Source organism: Hyperolius riggenbachi, chromosome 5 (assembly GCF_040937935.1).
Source record: "Hyperolius riggenbachi isolate aHypRig1 chromosome 5, aHypRig1.pri, whole genome shotgun sequence".
Classification (NCBI taxonomy): Eukaryota; Metazoa; Chordata; class Amphibia; order Anura; family Hyperoliidae; genus Hyperolius; species Hyperolius riggenbachi.
This window is the reverse complement of record NC_090650.1, coordinates 325,295,486-325,312,430: the sequence shown is the minus strand read 5'-3', so window position 1 is coordinate 325,312,430 and position 16,945 is coordinate 325,295,486. Positions and strand designations below refer to the sequence as shown.

The 16,945-nt window shown below is 38.6% G+C and overlaps 1 long non-coding RNA gene across 1 annotated transcript in view; it reads left to right on the top strand.

Annotated features, from left to right (window-relative positions):
• The window catches only part of LOC137517707 (uncharacterized), a 72,186-nt gene extending 58,463 nt beyond the window's left edge, over window positions 1-13,723 (top strand). Inside the window, exons 3-4 of the long non-coding RNA XR_011020629.1 lie at window positions 13,299-13,422; window positions 13,547-13,723. This is a non-coding gene — a long non-coding RNA (uncharacterized lncRNA). The remainder of the gene's footprint in view (window positions 1-13,298; window positions 13,423-13,546) is intronic.
• Window positions 13,724-16,945: the final 3,222 nt, after the last annotated feature.

Genomic DNA, 16,945 nt, shown 5'->3' with positions numbered 1-16,945 from the left:
CCAGGGGTGCTTGTATACCCCTTTTTAAAATCCGAATTGATTCGGATCCGGATACCCAGATATCCGGATCCGAATCGGATATCTGAATCTGAACTTTTGAGTATCTGAGTAGAATCGGATATCCGAACCTCAATTTCCAGTCGGATTCAGATACCCGGATAGAAAACCGGAACTGGCCTTTAAAATGCCTCCAAAACGTTTTAGAAGGTAAAAAATCTCTCTCTCTCTCCTGAAATTTGCCTTGAAAACCTTTTGCTCGGATACTAGAATGAAAAATCCGACCAAGATTTCGGATTTCAAATAGAAATCAGAAATTAACACGGATAGTGCTATTTGGATTTGCACAGCTATCCGGAAACCAATCCAAAGTTCGGATAGGGCTAAAAAGTTTGGATTATCTAGGTAGTTCGGATACCCGAATATTGGATGAGCACCACTGATGACTACCCTCAAATGGTGCTTTGATGAGGGGACAGTGCTACTGATCTTTGCGAGCATATTTACCCATATAAATTAAATCACTAAAGGATCAGTAGTCATATACAGTGGAAGGAAGACAATGATTCATTACTAAGTATTCAAGTCATTCTAACAAAGAATGCTTAAAGGACATCTGAGCTGAAGGGGGAAGATTAGATTTACTGACCTTGGGATTGTTCCAGCCCCTAGCAGGCTATCAGGTCCCTTGTGGCTCCGCTGCCCACCATGGTGCTTCTTTTTCCCCAAAAGATCATCAATAACTGCTGTGGTCGCAGGATATTACACATGCGCAGGAGGCCTCTCACGATTGCGCTTCTGTGGCTGGGTGTGTTCTGCACTTGCACAGTTTAAGTCTTTGTGAACTGTGCAAGTGCAGAATTCTCCCAGCCATGGAAACATGATCCAGAGAGGCGCGTGAACGCATGTGCAGTAGCCCACGACCACAGTTGTGGTCAGAGACCTTTCCAATGGACTATTTGTATATGTGTCTTATTTAAAATAACCCAATTTGCCAGATCAGCCATTTTGCTTAAATTACACAAGTATTACAAGCAGTATAGTGGTGTAGTAGTTAGCGCTCTCCCCATGCTGCGCTGGGTCCCCGGTTCAAATCTTAACCAGGTCAACATCTGCAAGGAGTTTGTATACTCTTCCCGTGTCTGCGTGGGTTTCCTCTGGACAGTCCTGTTTCCTCCCACATCCCAAAAACAAGCTAATTGGCTTCCCCCTAAATTGGCCCTATACTACACAATACATACATAGACATATGACTATGGTAGGGACGAGATTGTGAGCCCCTCTGAGGGACAGTTACTGACAAGACAATATATACTCTATACAGCGTTGTGCAATATGTCGGCATTGTATAAATACTCAAATAAATAAGTATTTAAAAATAGTATGGGTAATGCCATGCGTCAACTATACCAGAATATAGGATTAGCAATAATTGTTCATTGTCTTTCATGAACATGCAGGGTATTACTGTGTGTTAAGCTGTGTACACATACTAGATATTCCTCAAAGCAGCTAGGACAGCCATACTATCCCAGGAAAAAAAACATATATAAGTAGATAAATACTTGTTCTATTTACATATGTATTGTACTGTTCATGTTTTGATTTCAGTGATTTTTATATAGTAAATAAAGAGGAAACTGTTCCTGGCATTTTTCCCTTTTTGCTTCTTCTGACTGAAGCCAATCCTGATGTCATTTCCTCTCTTACTCTTTTTTTCTACTAGGAACTGCACTGTCATATCTAGCTTGCTTTGTAAACACTAGTGAGCACACCATAGATTATATTTCAGCAGCTTTTCCCTTCTCAGCTTTGTGTCACAATGAACTGCCCTCAGCCAATCAGTGAGGAGCAGAAATGTGGGAGGGCAGATGACAAGCTTCCATCTCATTGGCAATGTACCAAATAGAGCTAGACTGACTGAATGTACCTTTTATTTCACACGTATTCACTACCCTTCACCTCTCCTCGCCATAGAACATTACATACTGCTTGGCTGTATAGGACTTGCTCCCAAAACTGTTGCCCTAATGATCAATGAACACCTCACTCTGTACTACTTCCGGGTCGCTATGACCCGCAGTAGTACGGCTGCGCTTGCCTGGCGGTGCACGTCCTTGATCGTGCGCCTGTTGCCGGGCACTTTCTGCTCATGTGCGTGATGTCATGAGTGACGTCACGCTCATGCGCAGAGAGTACCCGGCAACAGGCGCGCGATCAAGGATGCGCACCGCTGGGCCAGCGCAGCCATACTACTACGGGTCATAGCGATCTGGAAGTAGTACATTTTAAGCTGTATTGCCAAAGACAGCTGAATCAAGCTATGTACACATATTCACTTTCTGTCCCTCCAAAATGATTGACCAGTAAAATGTCTTCAGAACAAGCATTGCTCAGCTTTAGCCAGACAGCCCTATCTTTTCTTTGCAGAGGGAGGAGGCAACAAGCAGCAGATGAGCAAGTGGCGCCCCACATGGGAAGAAAAGTATAAAACAAATTTGTCCATTTGGATAATGATTAATCGCTAAACAGCATTGGGGGACTGCTGTACACATGCTAGATTTTTTATGCAAGATGATCACAAATGATAATCCAAAAGAAATATTTTTGGTTTTTTTCAAGAAAAAAAATTCTATAACAAAACCATGGTCTAAACCCAATTACCTCAGTACTAACACTGTGCAGATAGATTTACTCTTTTTTATACTAAGGGTTTAAACATTTAGGCTGGTTTCACACCAGGACGTTGTGTTTTAGGGGACGTTATGGTCGCATAACGTGCCCCTAACGCAACGCCTGGTGCTCTCTGCTGTGGACGTCAGAGTGAGCCGCGTTGTGCAGCTCAGTCTGGCGTCCGTGATACCGTGATGCGTACTCTTGGACGCATGCGGCATCACGTGGTCCCGCCCGGCCAATCGCCGCACAGAGCGGCCGCTCCAGGAAGTAAACACTGCACGTCACTGAGTGCAGTGAATATTAATTAGCCATGTGCCCGGCCGCTCTCCGCTCCTCTCTAACGTTACTGAGCATGTGCAAGCAGTCTAACGCGGCTCTGCCGCTTATAAAGTACTGCATGCAGTACGTTGTCTTATGGCGCAGCGTTACTAAGTAACGCAACGTGGGCACTGTGAACAGCCCATTAATTTTTCATTGCTGTGCGGTGGGGTGCGTTACAGGCTGCTCTAACGTGCGCCTGTAACGTACCACTGTGAAACCAGCCTTAAAGCACAACTATCTTACAACTATCTCTAGCTATATTAATTAATTTAGAGGACATTGTTTAAATTAACTAAAATTTGATGCAAATAATGTCCACTTCTTTAAATTTAGCTTTACAAGAACAAGCCTTTTAAACATAAGAGAATTTGTGTACAATTTTGCAAATTCACACTCGCCCTACGTCGAATGCAGGTCAATGGCATCACATTTCAGTTGCGTTGTTGTGCGAGTTTTGCATGGAAATTTTTAGCAAAAAAAATATTTATGCTTTTTTTTTGCACAAGACACGCAAATTGCATACAATGCAAGTCAGTGGAATGCCAATTTTCTGCGAGTTAGTTACTTACAAATTTGGAATGCAAAAATTTGCATAAAGACGTTAACTAAAAGAATTGTAGGCAGCAAATCACAAAGAGCAGCATCATAAATATGAAAGAACGCAGAGAAATGAAGGCAAAAGTTGCAAAGTTTATGTGTATTTCCAGAAGGATAAAAAACTTTGCACGCCTTTTTCCATTTGCAAATTTTCACATTATTCTTTTTTAATGCAAATTTTCACATGCTACTAACTTAACTGATAGGCATTGCATGGGAAACGGATGCGGCATCCGAAAAAATGCAGCATGCTGTCCCTTTTTTCCCCGCACTTCAGCACAATCGTAATATTCCATTATATGGAAACTGTTCCATACCCTTGCATTGCTGTGCATTCTTCCAGTTGTGGAAAAACACAAGGATTCTCATGATGTGGAAATACAGCCTCAATTAAACTGTAATCTCCGTTCTGTGCATGATCCAGATATGCTTTTCCTAGTTGGAATAGTTTTTAGTATTTTGCATGGGGAGTACATCTGTAAGGTCATCTGCCTATGAAACCTCTAATCACTTTAACTATAGAAGGTAACAACCAATTTAAGTGCAGAGTGATATATAATGATGTACTCAGTAAGCCCACTGAGACCATTTATGGAGAACAACATTGATGTTTTCTCTATCCATTTTAGTTTTTACTGGTTACTTAATTGGGTACTGAAAACTGCATTTAATGAGAAACAAGGATATCTTTGGGAATAATCCAAAGCTTAGAAGACCTCCACAGTTGCAAGTGGCACTTTATTTTATATCTCCTAAGCATTGCATTGTAAAGATGGAAGATGGACATCACCAGTCAAGGTTGTCCTCACTATTAATGCCGTCAAGGCAACAGAGCTCAATAATGGTTGCTTTCAGCAGTAACCAGCCTCCATCAAGACAAAAGGTTAGGAAAAAAACAACAAAAGCATCTATGATGATGAAGCGGAGAGAAGGGACCATTACTTACTATGGTGCTGTGTCAGAAGATGGTAGCACAGTAAATTATATGTAGAATCAGGGATGAGCAGAAACTACGCCTGTGCGAATTTACGCATTGTAGTTCGCTTCTACGCATCGTAGTTCGTAGGTGAAATTTCAAAACTACACTTACGAATTTACGCATAGCGAAGTACCGCTACGCGTAGCTGACGCCCACTATGCATAGTTAACATGTGTATTGCGTAGTGAACTACGAATGCATTACTCGCGGCTAATTTTCCGCATTCGATTGTGTGCTTACAAATTTACGCATTGGAAAAGGGAATGTACGCATAGAAGAGTTCCCTGTATAAGCATTTAAAAGATAAATTCATGCGTAACATTTTCTGCATACGGGCATAAGCATCCGCATACACTACGCTTCGCACTACGCGTAATTGCGTATTTTAACGTGTAGTCTACGAAATGCATACGAAGTGAATATTTGATTTCGAAGCCGTAGTTTGGTGAAGCTTAATTGCGTAAAACTACGCGTAGTTCCAGCGTAGAGAAGTTGGCTGACTACGACCATACCTGTGTAGAATGAAATTCAAAACGCTGGGGAGGCCCCAAAATGTAAGACAAATGTGTTATGTACACATGTGTATTATTTAGTATTTTAGAGACTTCTAGTATAGTCAGTTGGCAGTTACATTCAAAGAAAATTAAAGTAATTAAGTAAGTTGTTTTTGGTGTCAAAACTCAAATATGTAGAATCTGGTATCCTGTAGTTATTATTATTATTATTATTTAAATAGCAGTGACATCTTCAGCAGTGCTGTACGGAGCATATTGGCCTCAATTCAATAAGATCATGCTGGAGATAATAAGGCAAGAGAAAACTTACCACCACACATCAATCTTGCCTTATTAAGTTTTCACAGTGAGAGAGTTATCTTATCACTTCAATCCTTAAAGAAAACCAGAACTAAAAATTTAAAGTAAAAATAAACATACACGAGTCATACTTACCACCTGTGTAGTCTACTCCTCAATATCTTTCTCCTCTCCTGCGTCCTGTTTGTCCACTGTGATCAAGGGAATTATCTGTCCTCCATTTTGAAAATGGCCATTACCCCATAACAGCTTTCTGGTCAGCACACTGTTAAACTGTAACATTGCCCACTTGAGCCATAGGGAAACATGGACATTACCTAGCACATCAGTTGTCCTCTCAGCTATAACTGACAGCAACTGATACATAACTGACAGCAACTGATATATTTCAGTTCTGACAAAATGTTGTCAGAACTGGAAGGGTGCCCCATGCACGAATTTGAAGAAGTCCCCCCAAACCAGGTGGGCTCTGCTTTCCATAAATTATACCAGCCTCCATAGTTGTGGGTTGTTGCGTGGCAGCAACAGTCATGATTCTGAGAGCTTGTGAATAATAGCTTGCTCCTGCCTTCTACACCTAGCTGGATTTGTGCATGTTTCCGACCAAGAACCACTGTCACCAACAACCTCCCATGTCCTACTCCTATCCTGTGCTCCCCTATCCTGTGTGTTCCCCAGTTCTCTGTTGTGCCCCATTGTTTACCCCTGCAGAAGAATAGTGCTCGCAGAACGGGTCTGTAATCACAGTGGTTCAATTTTGTGGCAGTTTAACTGCCTGAGTGTGCAAGCCCGCCCCTTACTTCCTGGTGCCCTAGGCCATGGCCTTTGTGACCTTGCCTCAAATCTGACCACGCCTCCCCTTGCTACACCAAAGGTGGATTGGATGACATATCCCCCAGCTCCTTTCTGGCTACCAAACGGAGAACCATGGCATGATGAGGTAGCTCAAAAACACCAGAACTTATTTAACAGAATCCTGATGATATTTGGTTTAACCAGAATAAAATCTAAACTGCCAAAGTATAAGTTATATTCCCCTTGGCTTGAATCAGAACAGCAGTACTACTGGAGAGCATTAGTAAATGAAAATGAGTGTGTGTAGAAAGGGGAAATGTATGGGGGCAGGGAGGGGGGATGTGTGTTCCTAATAATTTAATTTATTTAACTGCATGCTTATACATTATAAACATTATGTATGGGCATTTTAAAGCATATTAACAATATCTTAATAGTAGACCTAATGGTTTGAAGCTATGGGATACAATAACCCATTAGAGAGCATTAACATGCCACAGCACAATTAGGCAGTTAATGCACATTCATGGTTTAATAATAGACAACAGATATTCATGCTGCGGTCCCTAGATTGTGAACCACACTTCTACTGAGATTTGAATCTCTTGTTAGCAAAAGGTTTAACCCAGTGTTGACTAGTGCATCATCTAAAATACAGGGATTTCAGATAAAAGACATGTACACAGGGGTTAAAGGATCATTATAGCAAAAACGTTTCCTATCACTCTTACAGTCAGTCATGTAATGGCAACAAAAAAAAAAGAAAAAATCTTTAGCATAAATTGAATTAATAAAATAAAAGTGCTCCAAAATAACACTTTTTGATATCTGACAGTTTTTCATCTGTTAACAAGACTGCTGATCAGAACAGGAATATCTTTGCTTGATCTCTATCACTTAAAAGACCTCTGTCACGAAAAACCTAAAGTTTAACTTACATAGAAAACACATACAAATAAGAAGTATGTTTCTTCCAGAGTAAAATGAGTCATACATTACCTTTCTCCTATGTTGCTGTTACTTACCGTAAGTAATAGAAATCTGACAGGTTTCGGGCTAGTCTACCTCTCCAATGAGGATTCTCAGCATGGCCTTTATTCTTAATAAAGACACTCCTTGAAAAATATTTATACTGGCTAGCCTTCCTGCTCACTGTACACTTTTTGGCAGTTGGACGGAGCAACTGCCATTATCTAAGTGCTTTTGAAAATAAAGAAATCCCTATGAGCCCCCCATGAGGAGATGGGCTAGTCCAAAACCTGTTGGTTCTGTCAGATTTCTACTACCTACTGTACGTTAAAAGCAACATTGGAGAAAAGTAATTCATGGTTCATTTTACTCTGGAAGGCTCATTTTACTCTGATACTTCTTATTTGTATGTGTTTACATATGTTTTAAATTTTAAGATTTTTGTGACAGTAGTCCTTTAAAGGGAAGGTCCAGGCAAAATAAAAAAATGAGTTTCACTTACCTGGATAAGGGTAGGAGGCGCCCAAGGTATAGATAATATCACTATATATAGGTAAGAACTTCTTACCTTATTCCAGTCAGATTTCAAATAATGAACGTTTCTCAAAAAGGTAATTAAATTTTAATATGCACATACATTTTTACGCCTTACTGGTTCAATGCGTAAAAATTTACGCATTAAACCAGTAACGCGTAAAATGTATGGGTTAATGTTCCTGCACTGGCGGGAATGCGTAAAAATGTACGCAATTCGGCCCGCCGACCTCCAAGGTCGGCAAGCTGCCTGCGGGGGACTGGAGCAGCAGTGAGTGACTACGAGGGCACAGGATGGCTGCATGGGGCTGGTAGAAGCCCCAGGTAAGTGAAACTAATTTTTTTATTTTGCTTAGACCTTCCCTTTAAGACTTGGAGCTGCAGTTACATAGTTATATAGTTATTTTGGTTGAAAAAAAGACATACGTCCATCGAGTTCAACCAGTATAAAGTACAACACCAGCCTGCTCCCTCACATATCCCTGTTGATCCAGAGGAAGGCGAAAAAAACCTTACAAAGCATGGTCCAATTAGCCCCTAAAGGGAAAAATTCCTTCCCGACTCCAGATGGCAATCAGATAAAATCCCTGGATCAACATCATTAGGCATTACCTAGTAATTGTAGCCATGGATGTCTTTTAACGCAAGGAAAGCATCTAAGCCCCCTTTAAATGCAGGTTTAGAGTTTGCCATAACGACTTCCTGTGGCAATGCATTCCACATCTTAATCACTCTTACTGTAAAGAACCCTTTCCTAAATAAATGGCTAAAACGTTTTTCCTCCATGCGCAGATCATGTCCTCTAGTCCTTTGAGAAGGCCTAACTGATAGTTCAGAAGCTGCATGCAGAGAAGTAGTCAGTGTTAAATAAAAACCTTACCAAGTGAAAGAGACTTACAGATATATTCTCTAAATAATGGGAAAATAAATTAAAAAAATACGTAAATGTATTAAAAAAAACACACACAAATAAAAAAATAATAAGCAAACAGGGCAGCAGTGATCAGAGGCCACCAACAGAAAGCAAAAGAAAAGGAGGGGGGGGAATCACTTGTGTGCTGAGTTGTTGAGCCCTGCAGCGAGCTCTTAAAGCTGCAGTGGCCGGAATTGTAGAAAAAAAAAATAGTCTGGTCACTAGGGGGGTTTAAGCCTACAGTCTTCAAGAGGTTAAAGGGAATCTGAAGTAAAAATAAACTTATGATATAATGAATTGTATGTATAGTACAGCTAAGAAATAGAACATTAGTAGCAAAGAGCAGAGTCTCATATTATTTCCAGTACAGGAAGAGTTAAGAAACTTCAGTTATCTTTGCTTTTTCTTGCTACAGTGCTATTTTCTGAAGCACTTACACATCAAAGAAACAGTGAAAGACAACTTCAGATAAGATTTTACTGCAGAGTAGTTCAAAAGGTCATTAGCTCTGCTCTGTTTCATAATTTGAAATACAGAATGTGGTTTGTAAACTGCAAATATTAGAGAAGAATATTTGCAACAATGTTCTATTCATTATCCGTACTACACATACAACTCATTAGGTTTTGAATGCTTTTTTTTGCTTCAGTGTCACTTTAAGGAATAAAAGTGGCAGCCTCCATATTCCTTTCAGGCCACTTAACATTTTGCACTTTTAAAGGAATAAGATTTAAAATCGTATTCCTAAATCAGTCCTTATAGTAATAGTAATATAACAAAATAGTAATAGTAATGTAATACTGTATAACAAAAGTAATTTTACTAGGTAATGCTAAATACATGTCAGATTAGATTACAATACATTTAACAGTGGTAGCCACATGCTCTTCTGGTTTGTTGATATATTCAAAATGCAGCATTTTAAAACATTAGGATAAAGTACTTTGACAGTTCTCATATTTTTAGCTTGTCACTGTTTATTAATTTGCCCTAAGGCCATCATGATGATAAGGAATGAAGACTGCAGAGGTGTTAATCACAACTTAATTGAAGAAATGTAATGAGATTTCACAAACACAAACATAAAAATCATCCGATTTATATTTGTTATACATGTCCATGTCCTTCCATAACACAATAAATACTGTTTATTCCCAGAGAACTTTGTCTGCTTTGGGTTGACAACCTAAGAAAACAAATTGTGATGTAGGATTTTTTTTTCATTCATCAGCCTAAAAGCTGTGCATGTGAGGATACAGAAAGCCTAATACTATTTGCCAACCCATTGCATTATTTCTGTGGAACTTTTGTTGACCCTTGTTTTCTTTTTGATGTTATGTTCTAATCTATACCATGGATCCCCAAACCTTTTCGGTCAAGGGCCAGGTCAACATACTTCAGACTGCTGAGGGGCCGGAAGATACATCAAATTATGTTGATAAGGAGAACTCCCAGCGGCAGCCATTGAGTCATGCGACGCCCGAAGAATGCCTTTGTGCACCAGACAGTGAAGCATAATAAGGTGACAACCTGCCGTCCAGTTGGACAGCAGTGTTACCTGATGCAGAATTGGATTGGAAGCCAGCAAATTACTGCTCACTGGCTTCTACAGAATGTGGATGGGTGGTTCCAGCACTGCTATTCTATATGCGGGCCACTGAATTTTAAAGGTGCAGTCGGCCACATCTATAAATTATACATTTGGGGGCCAGTAAAAAAGCCTCAGGGGGCCACCATCAGCCCCCGGGCTGTAGTTTGAGGACCACTGTTCTTTACCTCTAATGATGTAGAACTTCTATGAGGAAGGAGCACTGCATCCTTAGAGGTGGTAACCAATTCAGCAACTGTATTATTTTGTACAGTCATATGTAATAATACAATTATTACGTTGATAAAAAAATTATCTTTTTTTTTACCTTCGGTTGATGGACTTGTGCAGCAGCCACAAGATGTTTTTTTTTTTTTGGGGGGGGGGTTGTGAATGACAACCTATATAATCTGGTGTTTACTGTGAATTATTCTTAGGTTTCCAATATTTATTTTGATTCTTGTTTATTATTTGGCTCTCTCATAGAAAGCTGTAATTTCTACCTGCCCATTTTGAAAGGATTGTGGAGGTGAAACATTGTTAATGGCTTTTAGTTACCCTTTGCATTCAGTTTAAGCAGATCCAGAAGTAGAATAGAGTGTATGTAGATTCTTTGCAACGGGAATTCAACATGGTGTCTAAGAGATTCATTTAAAGGGGATATCCTGGCTAGGCAGGGCTGAGCCTGGCGGAGCAGGCAAAGTGTATAGTAGATGACAGAGAATTCTTAGTGGCAATAATAAGCAGAACAAAATGCCGGCGTGGTCACTTTTGCCACTATATACAGTAGACAATGCAATGAAGTTGCGGTAGCCAAGTACATGCCTTAAAGAGACACTGAAGTGAAAAAAAATGATGATATGATTTGTATGTGAAGTACAGCTAAGAAATAAAACATTAGGAGCAGAGACATAAGTCTAATATTGTTTCCAGTACAGGAAGAGTTAAGAAACTCCAGTTGTTATCGATGTAAAAGAGTCATTGAGCTCCACGAATTTTAAAGTCACAGAGAGCTCTGTCTTCTGAAGCTTGTTATCTCAATTGTCAGTCACTGTATCTTATTTTTCTCTGCAGAGAAGGGGTTCAAAAGTTCAGTAGGCTGCTCTGTAAAATCATTTACAATGCTCAGTACTGTGTAAACTGCAAATATTAGAGAGTGATGCAATGTTATAAAAAAAAAACACTATATAACAGAAAATAAAAATGAGAATATTTTCTTTGCTACTAACGTTCTAGTAAGTATTCGTACTACACAACCAATTCATTATATCATAATTTATTTTATTTTTTTTTTGCTTCATGCTGACAATACAATCTTAATGCTCTTATTCAGGATTGTGGTTTTTTTTTTACTGCTTTCTAATACTAGTAACAGATTTCTTTTTTTCTGGGGGGAGGGGGGCTCATCCATGTTTTTTTTTTGTTGTTGTTTTTTTGCTGTGGGGGGAGGGTTATCCATTTATATCTATCTTCAGTTATTCAAGATTATGGCTCCATTCCATATTTTATGCACTATATATTTCCTTTATATTGCTGGTTGGTGGATTTTGTCATTCTGAAAGTATGTAAACATGTTTGCTATTTATGAGGATGCGGTGCTACGAGTATTGGCCAGTTCAGGGATTGAAACATGTAAACCAGCATTCTTCATTAGATACTTACTTCAGTAAAGTATTTGGAACATTGGAGAGCCTGGTTTGCTGTTGCATGTTCACTAAGATTAGTTATGACCAGAACTGCAAATGGTATTGTGGTGGGGCGTGTGGAGCTGAAGTAGTTAATTTGAGCATCAGAGGTGTCCTGTAATGTGGGTGCCATCATAGGTGCCTATAACCATAATTAGTGCCAGAGAGAGACACCAGATAAAAAATATCCCCACTGGGGCTGCCCGCCAAGCAAACTTTTTTCATTGGTGAAGGCGTCTGGGTTAGGCATTGCCAGGGGGTGTCCTTAGAGATAGTAATTGCCGGGGGTCAGTGTCCTTAACCTATTTTGGTTCCTGGATGTAGAAACTACATCCAGGAATCATGCGCGCTGCCGCGCGCTCCCGCGGTTGATCGCGCGCGTGCACGCGCACTCCCGGCCGCGGATTCGGTAGCCACGGAATCAATGTATCGGGCTATGGTGCCCGATCACTGATTCCTCTCCCCCGCTGAAAAAGTGACAGCTTCTTTCGGAAGCTGTGCTTTTTCTGGCTGTTCCCTCCCCGATGCGTCACTCTAAGCGCGTGTTACGCTTAGAGTGACGTCATGTAAACAAACTCATGGCCGCCATCTTGTGGCCAAAAAGTAATACTACAACTTAAAGTAAACAAAAATACAAATTAACACACATTTACATTATAAATCTATTGTTTACCTCCCACCCTCCCAAAACTACCCAAATAAAATGTTTACTATAAAAAACAAAAACCATTACAATAAAAAAAAACATGTAAATATTTACCTAAGGGTCTAAACTTTTTAAATATCAATGTAAAGATGAAATATTTCTATATTTTTTTTTTTTTTAAACTTGTAAATAGTGATTTTTAACGGTGTAATAACCGGGACATATGGGCAAATACAATACGTGAGTTTTAATTATGGAGGCATGTATTATTTTAAAACTATAATGGCTGAAAACTGAGAAATAATGAATTTTTCCATTTTTTTCTTATTCTTCCTGTTAAAATGCATTTACAGTAAAGTGGCTCTTAGCAAAATGTACCCCCCAAAGAAAGCCTAATTGGTGGCGGAAAAAACAAGATATAGATCAGTTCATTGTAATAAGTAGTGATAAAGTTATAGGCGAATTAATGGGAGGTGAACATTTCTCACGTGAAAACGACGGAACGCGAATGGGTTTAGGCATCGTTGGGTGAACCTGTACGTTGTGGGGCAGTGTATTCTTATGGTATTTTTGACCCGATAATTTACGAAATACTTAGCAATCAAAATAGGGTCTAAGGTAAAGATATAATGGAAGTTTAGATCTGCTTTAACAGCCTTTGTCTCTTCTTTAATTTTTTGGAATCGGTTTGCCTGTTCTAACACTAATAGCTCTACATCCAGAGAAGACTGCTCATTTGAGACTTATGATACATATATTTTTTCTGACATCTTCCCTTTGTAGACTTGTGAAGAAATACAGCAGTCATAACCTTCAATAGGAGTTGCAGTTATGCGCAGCACAGTGTCTCCAGCTCTCAGTGTAGTAATTGAAATACAGAAATATTAGTGATAATACATAATAGAAGGTAGGTATGGCAGTGACAGCTCTAACTCTTAATGGCAGAATGTGTGCAATTTATATATTTATTGTCGCCATAACTATATTATTAGATACATATTTCACAAAAGCATCATTGTGTCTCACCACAGATCTTAAGAATTATAAGTCTGCAGAGCAGCTCTTCTGAGTGACAGAATCAGATTGGGAGGAATTTATTCAGTTCAATGGTAATCCTAGTGACCAGATGCCCACAATAACGCTGTGCTCTATGACCAAAATCATTTATAAAGGTCTGTGACTGACAGCCTGTTCTTGTTCTAATTCCACTTCCCAAACCAAATAAAGAATGGAATCCTCTGTTATTCCTTAAAGAAATATCATTTATATATGTACATAAATGACTACACCCCTGTAATATAACTTATGGATCAATATTGATAAGATATAGAATGTTCTGTTGAAGGCTTTTTAATAAGGTAAAGATTCTAAAAAATATATATACAGTAAATATTCAGAAATGTTTTAATTAAAATACATTACTGTCTTTATTTGTGCTAACTCGTGACTACTCAGCACTGGAGATGAGACTCCGCCTAACTTTTATTTCTTTTGCAGTATTTTGGGCACCGCTAAAATTCCATATAGCATACCTATTAAAGCGGACTCAAACTTTTGCGCAGCACACAATGAAAAGTCTTTACTACCCATAAAGTTGCTGAAGAAATTCATTGCTCTGAGTTCTGTGTTTGTTTAGCCAAATCAAAGTCTCTAACTTGTCCTTATCAGCAGCTGCGAATAGACTGCAGGCAGCTCTCCTCATACAATAAACACAAAGGCTTAACCCTTTTAGTGCTGCCTGAAACGTGAAATCAGGTTAAAATTTCAGGAATGTATTTAAAATTTCCATAAATTGTCATGAAGAAATTTATTTCCCTAAAGGTTATCATGCTGTGGCTAAATTTTCAGAGCAGAGAGTAAGCTCTGAGTTTAGTTACACTTTAAGGAGAGTTGAGCCGCGGTGCAAATCTGAGTGTGGAAAAGAGCAACTTTGTATTTGCACTGCAAAGAAACATTTATCTTTACTCTTGGTAGACATTTATATACAACACAGAATAAGATTGGAAAGTGCTGTGGGGAACATTGATAATTCATTTACCCACTAACTGGTCATAGATGAGGTGGTGTTAGGCTGTTTTGTCAACTTAAAGCAAATCTGTGCTGTAAATATACTGATCAGATAAAGAGTTGTATTTATATAGTACTACTCCTAAATAAAATTCCACCATCTTTTTTTATTTTAAAGCAAAACCTAAAGTGAAAATAAACTTATGGGATAATGAATTGGATGTGTAGTACAGCTAAGAAATAGAACATTAGTAGCAAAGAAAAGAGTCTCATATTGTTTTCCAGTATAGAAAGATTTAAAAGAAAAACTTCAGTTATTGATTCAAAAGAGCTTCTCGGAGCTATTCGACAGTCAAACAGTCCTGTCTTCTGGAGCACTTAAATGCCCAAGAAACAGTGAGAGACAGCTTGAAATAAGGTTTCACTGCAGGAAAGCTCAAAAGGTCATTATTTCTGTTTTGTTTTATAGCTTAAAAGACAGAGTGTTGTTTTAAAACTGCAACTGTGACAGTATGCATTGTTATAAAAAAAAGATATGTAACTGAAAATAAAAATAAGAGACTCTTGTCTTTGCTACTAATGTTCTATTCATTATTCATACTACATATACTATTCATTGCATCATACTTTTTTTGCTTCAGGTTTGCTTTAACCACTTCAGCCTTCAGTCATTTCCACTTTATGCATCCGAGCAATGTTCACCTCCCATTCATTAGCCTATAACTTTATCACTACGTATCACAATGAACTGATCTATATCTTGTTTTTTCCGCCACCAATTAGGCTTTCTTTGGGGGGTACATTTTGCTAAGAGCCACTTTACTGTAAATGCATTTGAACAGGAAGAATAAGAAAAAAATGTCTAAGTTTTCAGCCATTATAGTTTTAAAATAATACATGCCTCCATAATTAAAACTCACGTATTGTATTTGCCCATTTGTCCTGGTTATTACACCATTTAAATTATGTCCCTATAACAATGTATGGCGACAATATTTTATTTGGAAATAAAGGGGCATTTTTTCAGTTTTGCATCCATCACTATTTACAAGCTTATAGTAAAAAAAAAAAAAATAGAAATATTTCATCTTTAAATTGATATTTAAAAAGTTTAGACCCTTAGGTAAATATTTACGTGTTTTTTGTTTTTATTATTTGTTTACCAGCTGTTTGTAACAATTTGTGTCAGGCATCGGGGGAGGGGGAGGCAGAGCTGAACATGTAGCTAGGTTACACTTCTCTGTCGCTATTCACAGAGGAATTATTTACTGTTTGTTTCTGCCCTGCCTGCTTTCTCAGAGATCATATGAGAGCAGCTAAGGGATTTTTATATACAGAGAAGGATCTGAAAAGAAGGACTTGTATTTTTTCCTTACTTGGATGCTTCTGAATGAGATCTCCTTGGCTGTAAACTGTTTACTGAAAGGCCCGTTTCCACTATCGCGAATCGGCATACGTTTTCTGCACGCATAACCAATACAAGTTAATTAGCCTGTTTCCACTTGTCAGGGAAACAGAGCATTTTTCTGTGCAGGAAAAATCTACACAGCAGAGCCATCAGAATTCACACACTGCAAGGTGGTGTGCGATTCGCATACAATGTAATTAATAGGAAATTTGCATGCGTTTTCTCTATGCGAATTTCCCATGCAAATTCACATACATTTTTGCATAAAATCAATGTAAAAGGACACAGGCACTGACATAGTTAAATACTCATACTTACTAACATACGCGAAAACATATGCGAATTTGCGGTAAAATTCGCGTACGGATTATCATCCGCATGCAAATTCATTTTTGCATTTTCCGCAGCGAATTTGCAGCCCACAAGTGGAAACGTGCCCTTAGACTGCAGGAACACACAGAGCTGCAGCTGATGCTTATGTACACACATTCGAAGCTATATTTCTGCTTCCTATCATTCTGAACACATTTTACTCACAGTATTACAGCCAGTGCAGATTGTTTCTGTATGATGGATGTGCTGGACACAGTCCTCCATAGTAATGCCCACAGTGAAAACTGTCCTCTGTAAATGTCATATTTTCTTCACATAAAAATGTAAAGATGAAAAAAATTGCCTTTGTATTGCTATTTGCTAGTTATTACTGGAAACATATGGCATTTAGAATTTTAGTTAAAGCGGTTTAACACCCAGCATTACAACTTTGCTTTAAAAGATTGCTTACAGCTTACAAACTATTATGCCAGATTTTTTTTTAAGCAGAAATTCACTGAATGGGTTAAACATGACATTTTAGTGTTGGATTTAACTAGGAATCCGCATCCGTTCTTATCTGTAGTTACAAAATGTATCTTTATTTGTAATACAAATAGACCTTTGAAAAGCCTGCCGGGGAAGCCCTCTTTGTTCTCTCAGAGCAGTGTTTGTTTGTTACATTGTAGATAGATACATTTGT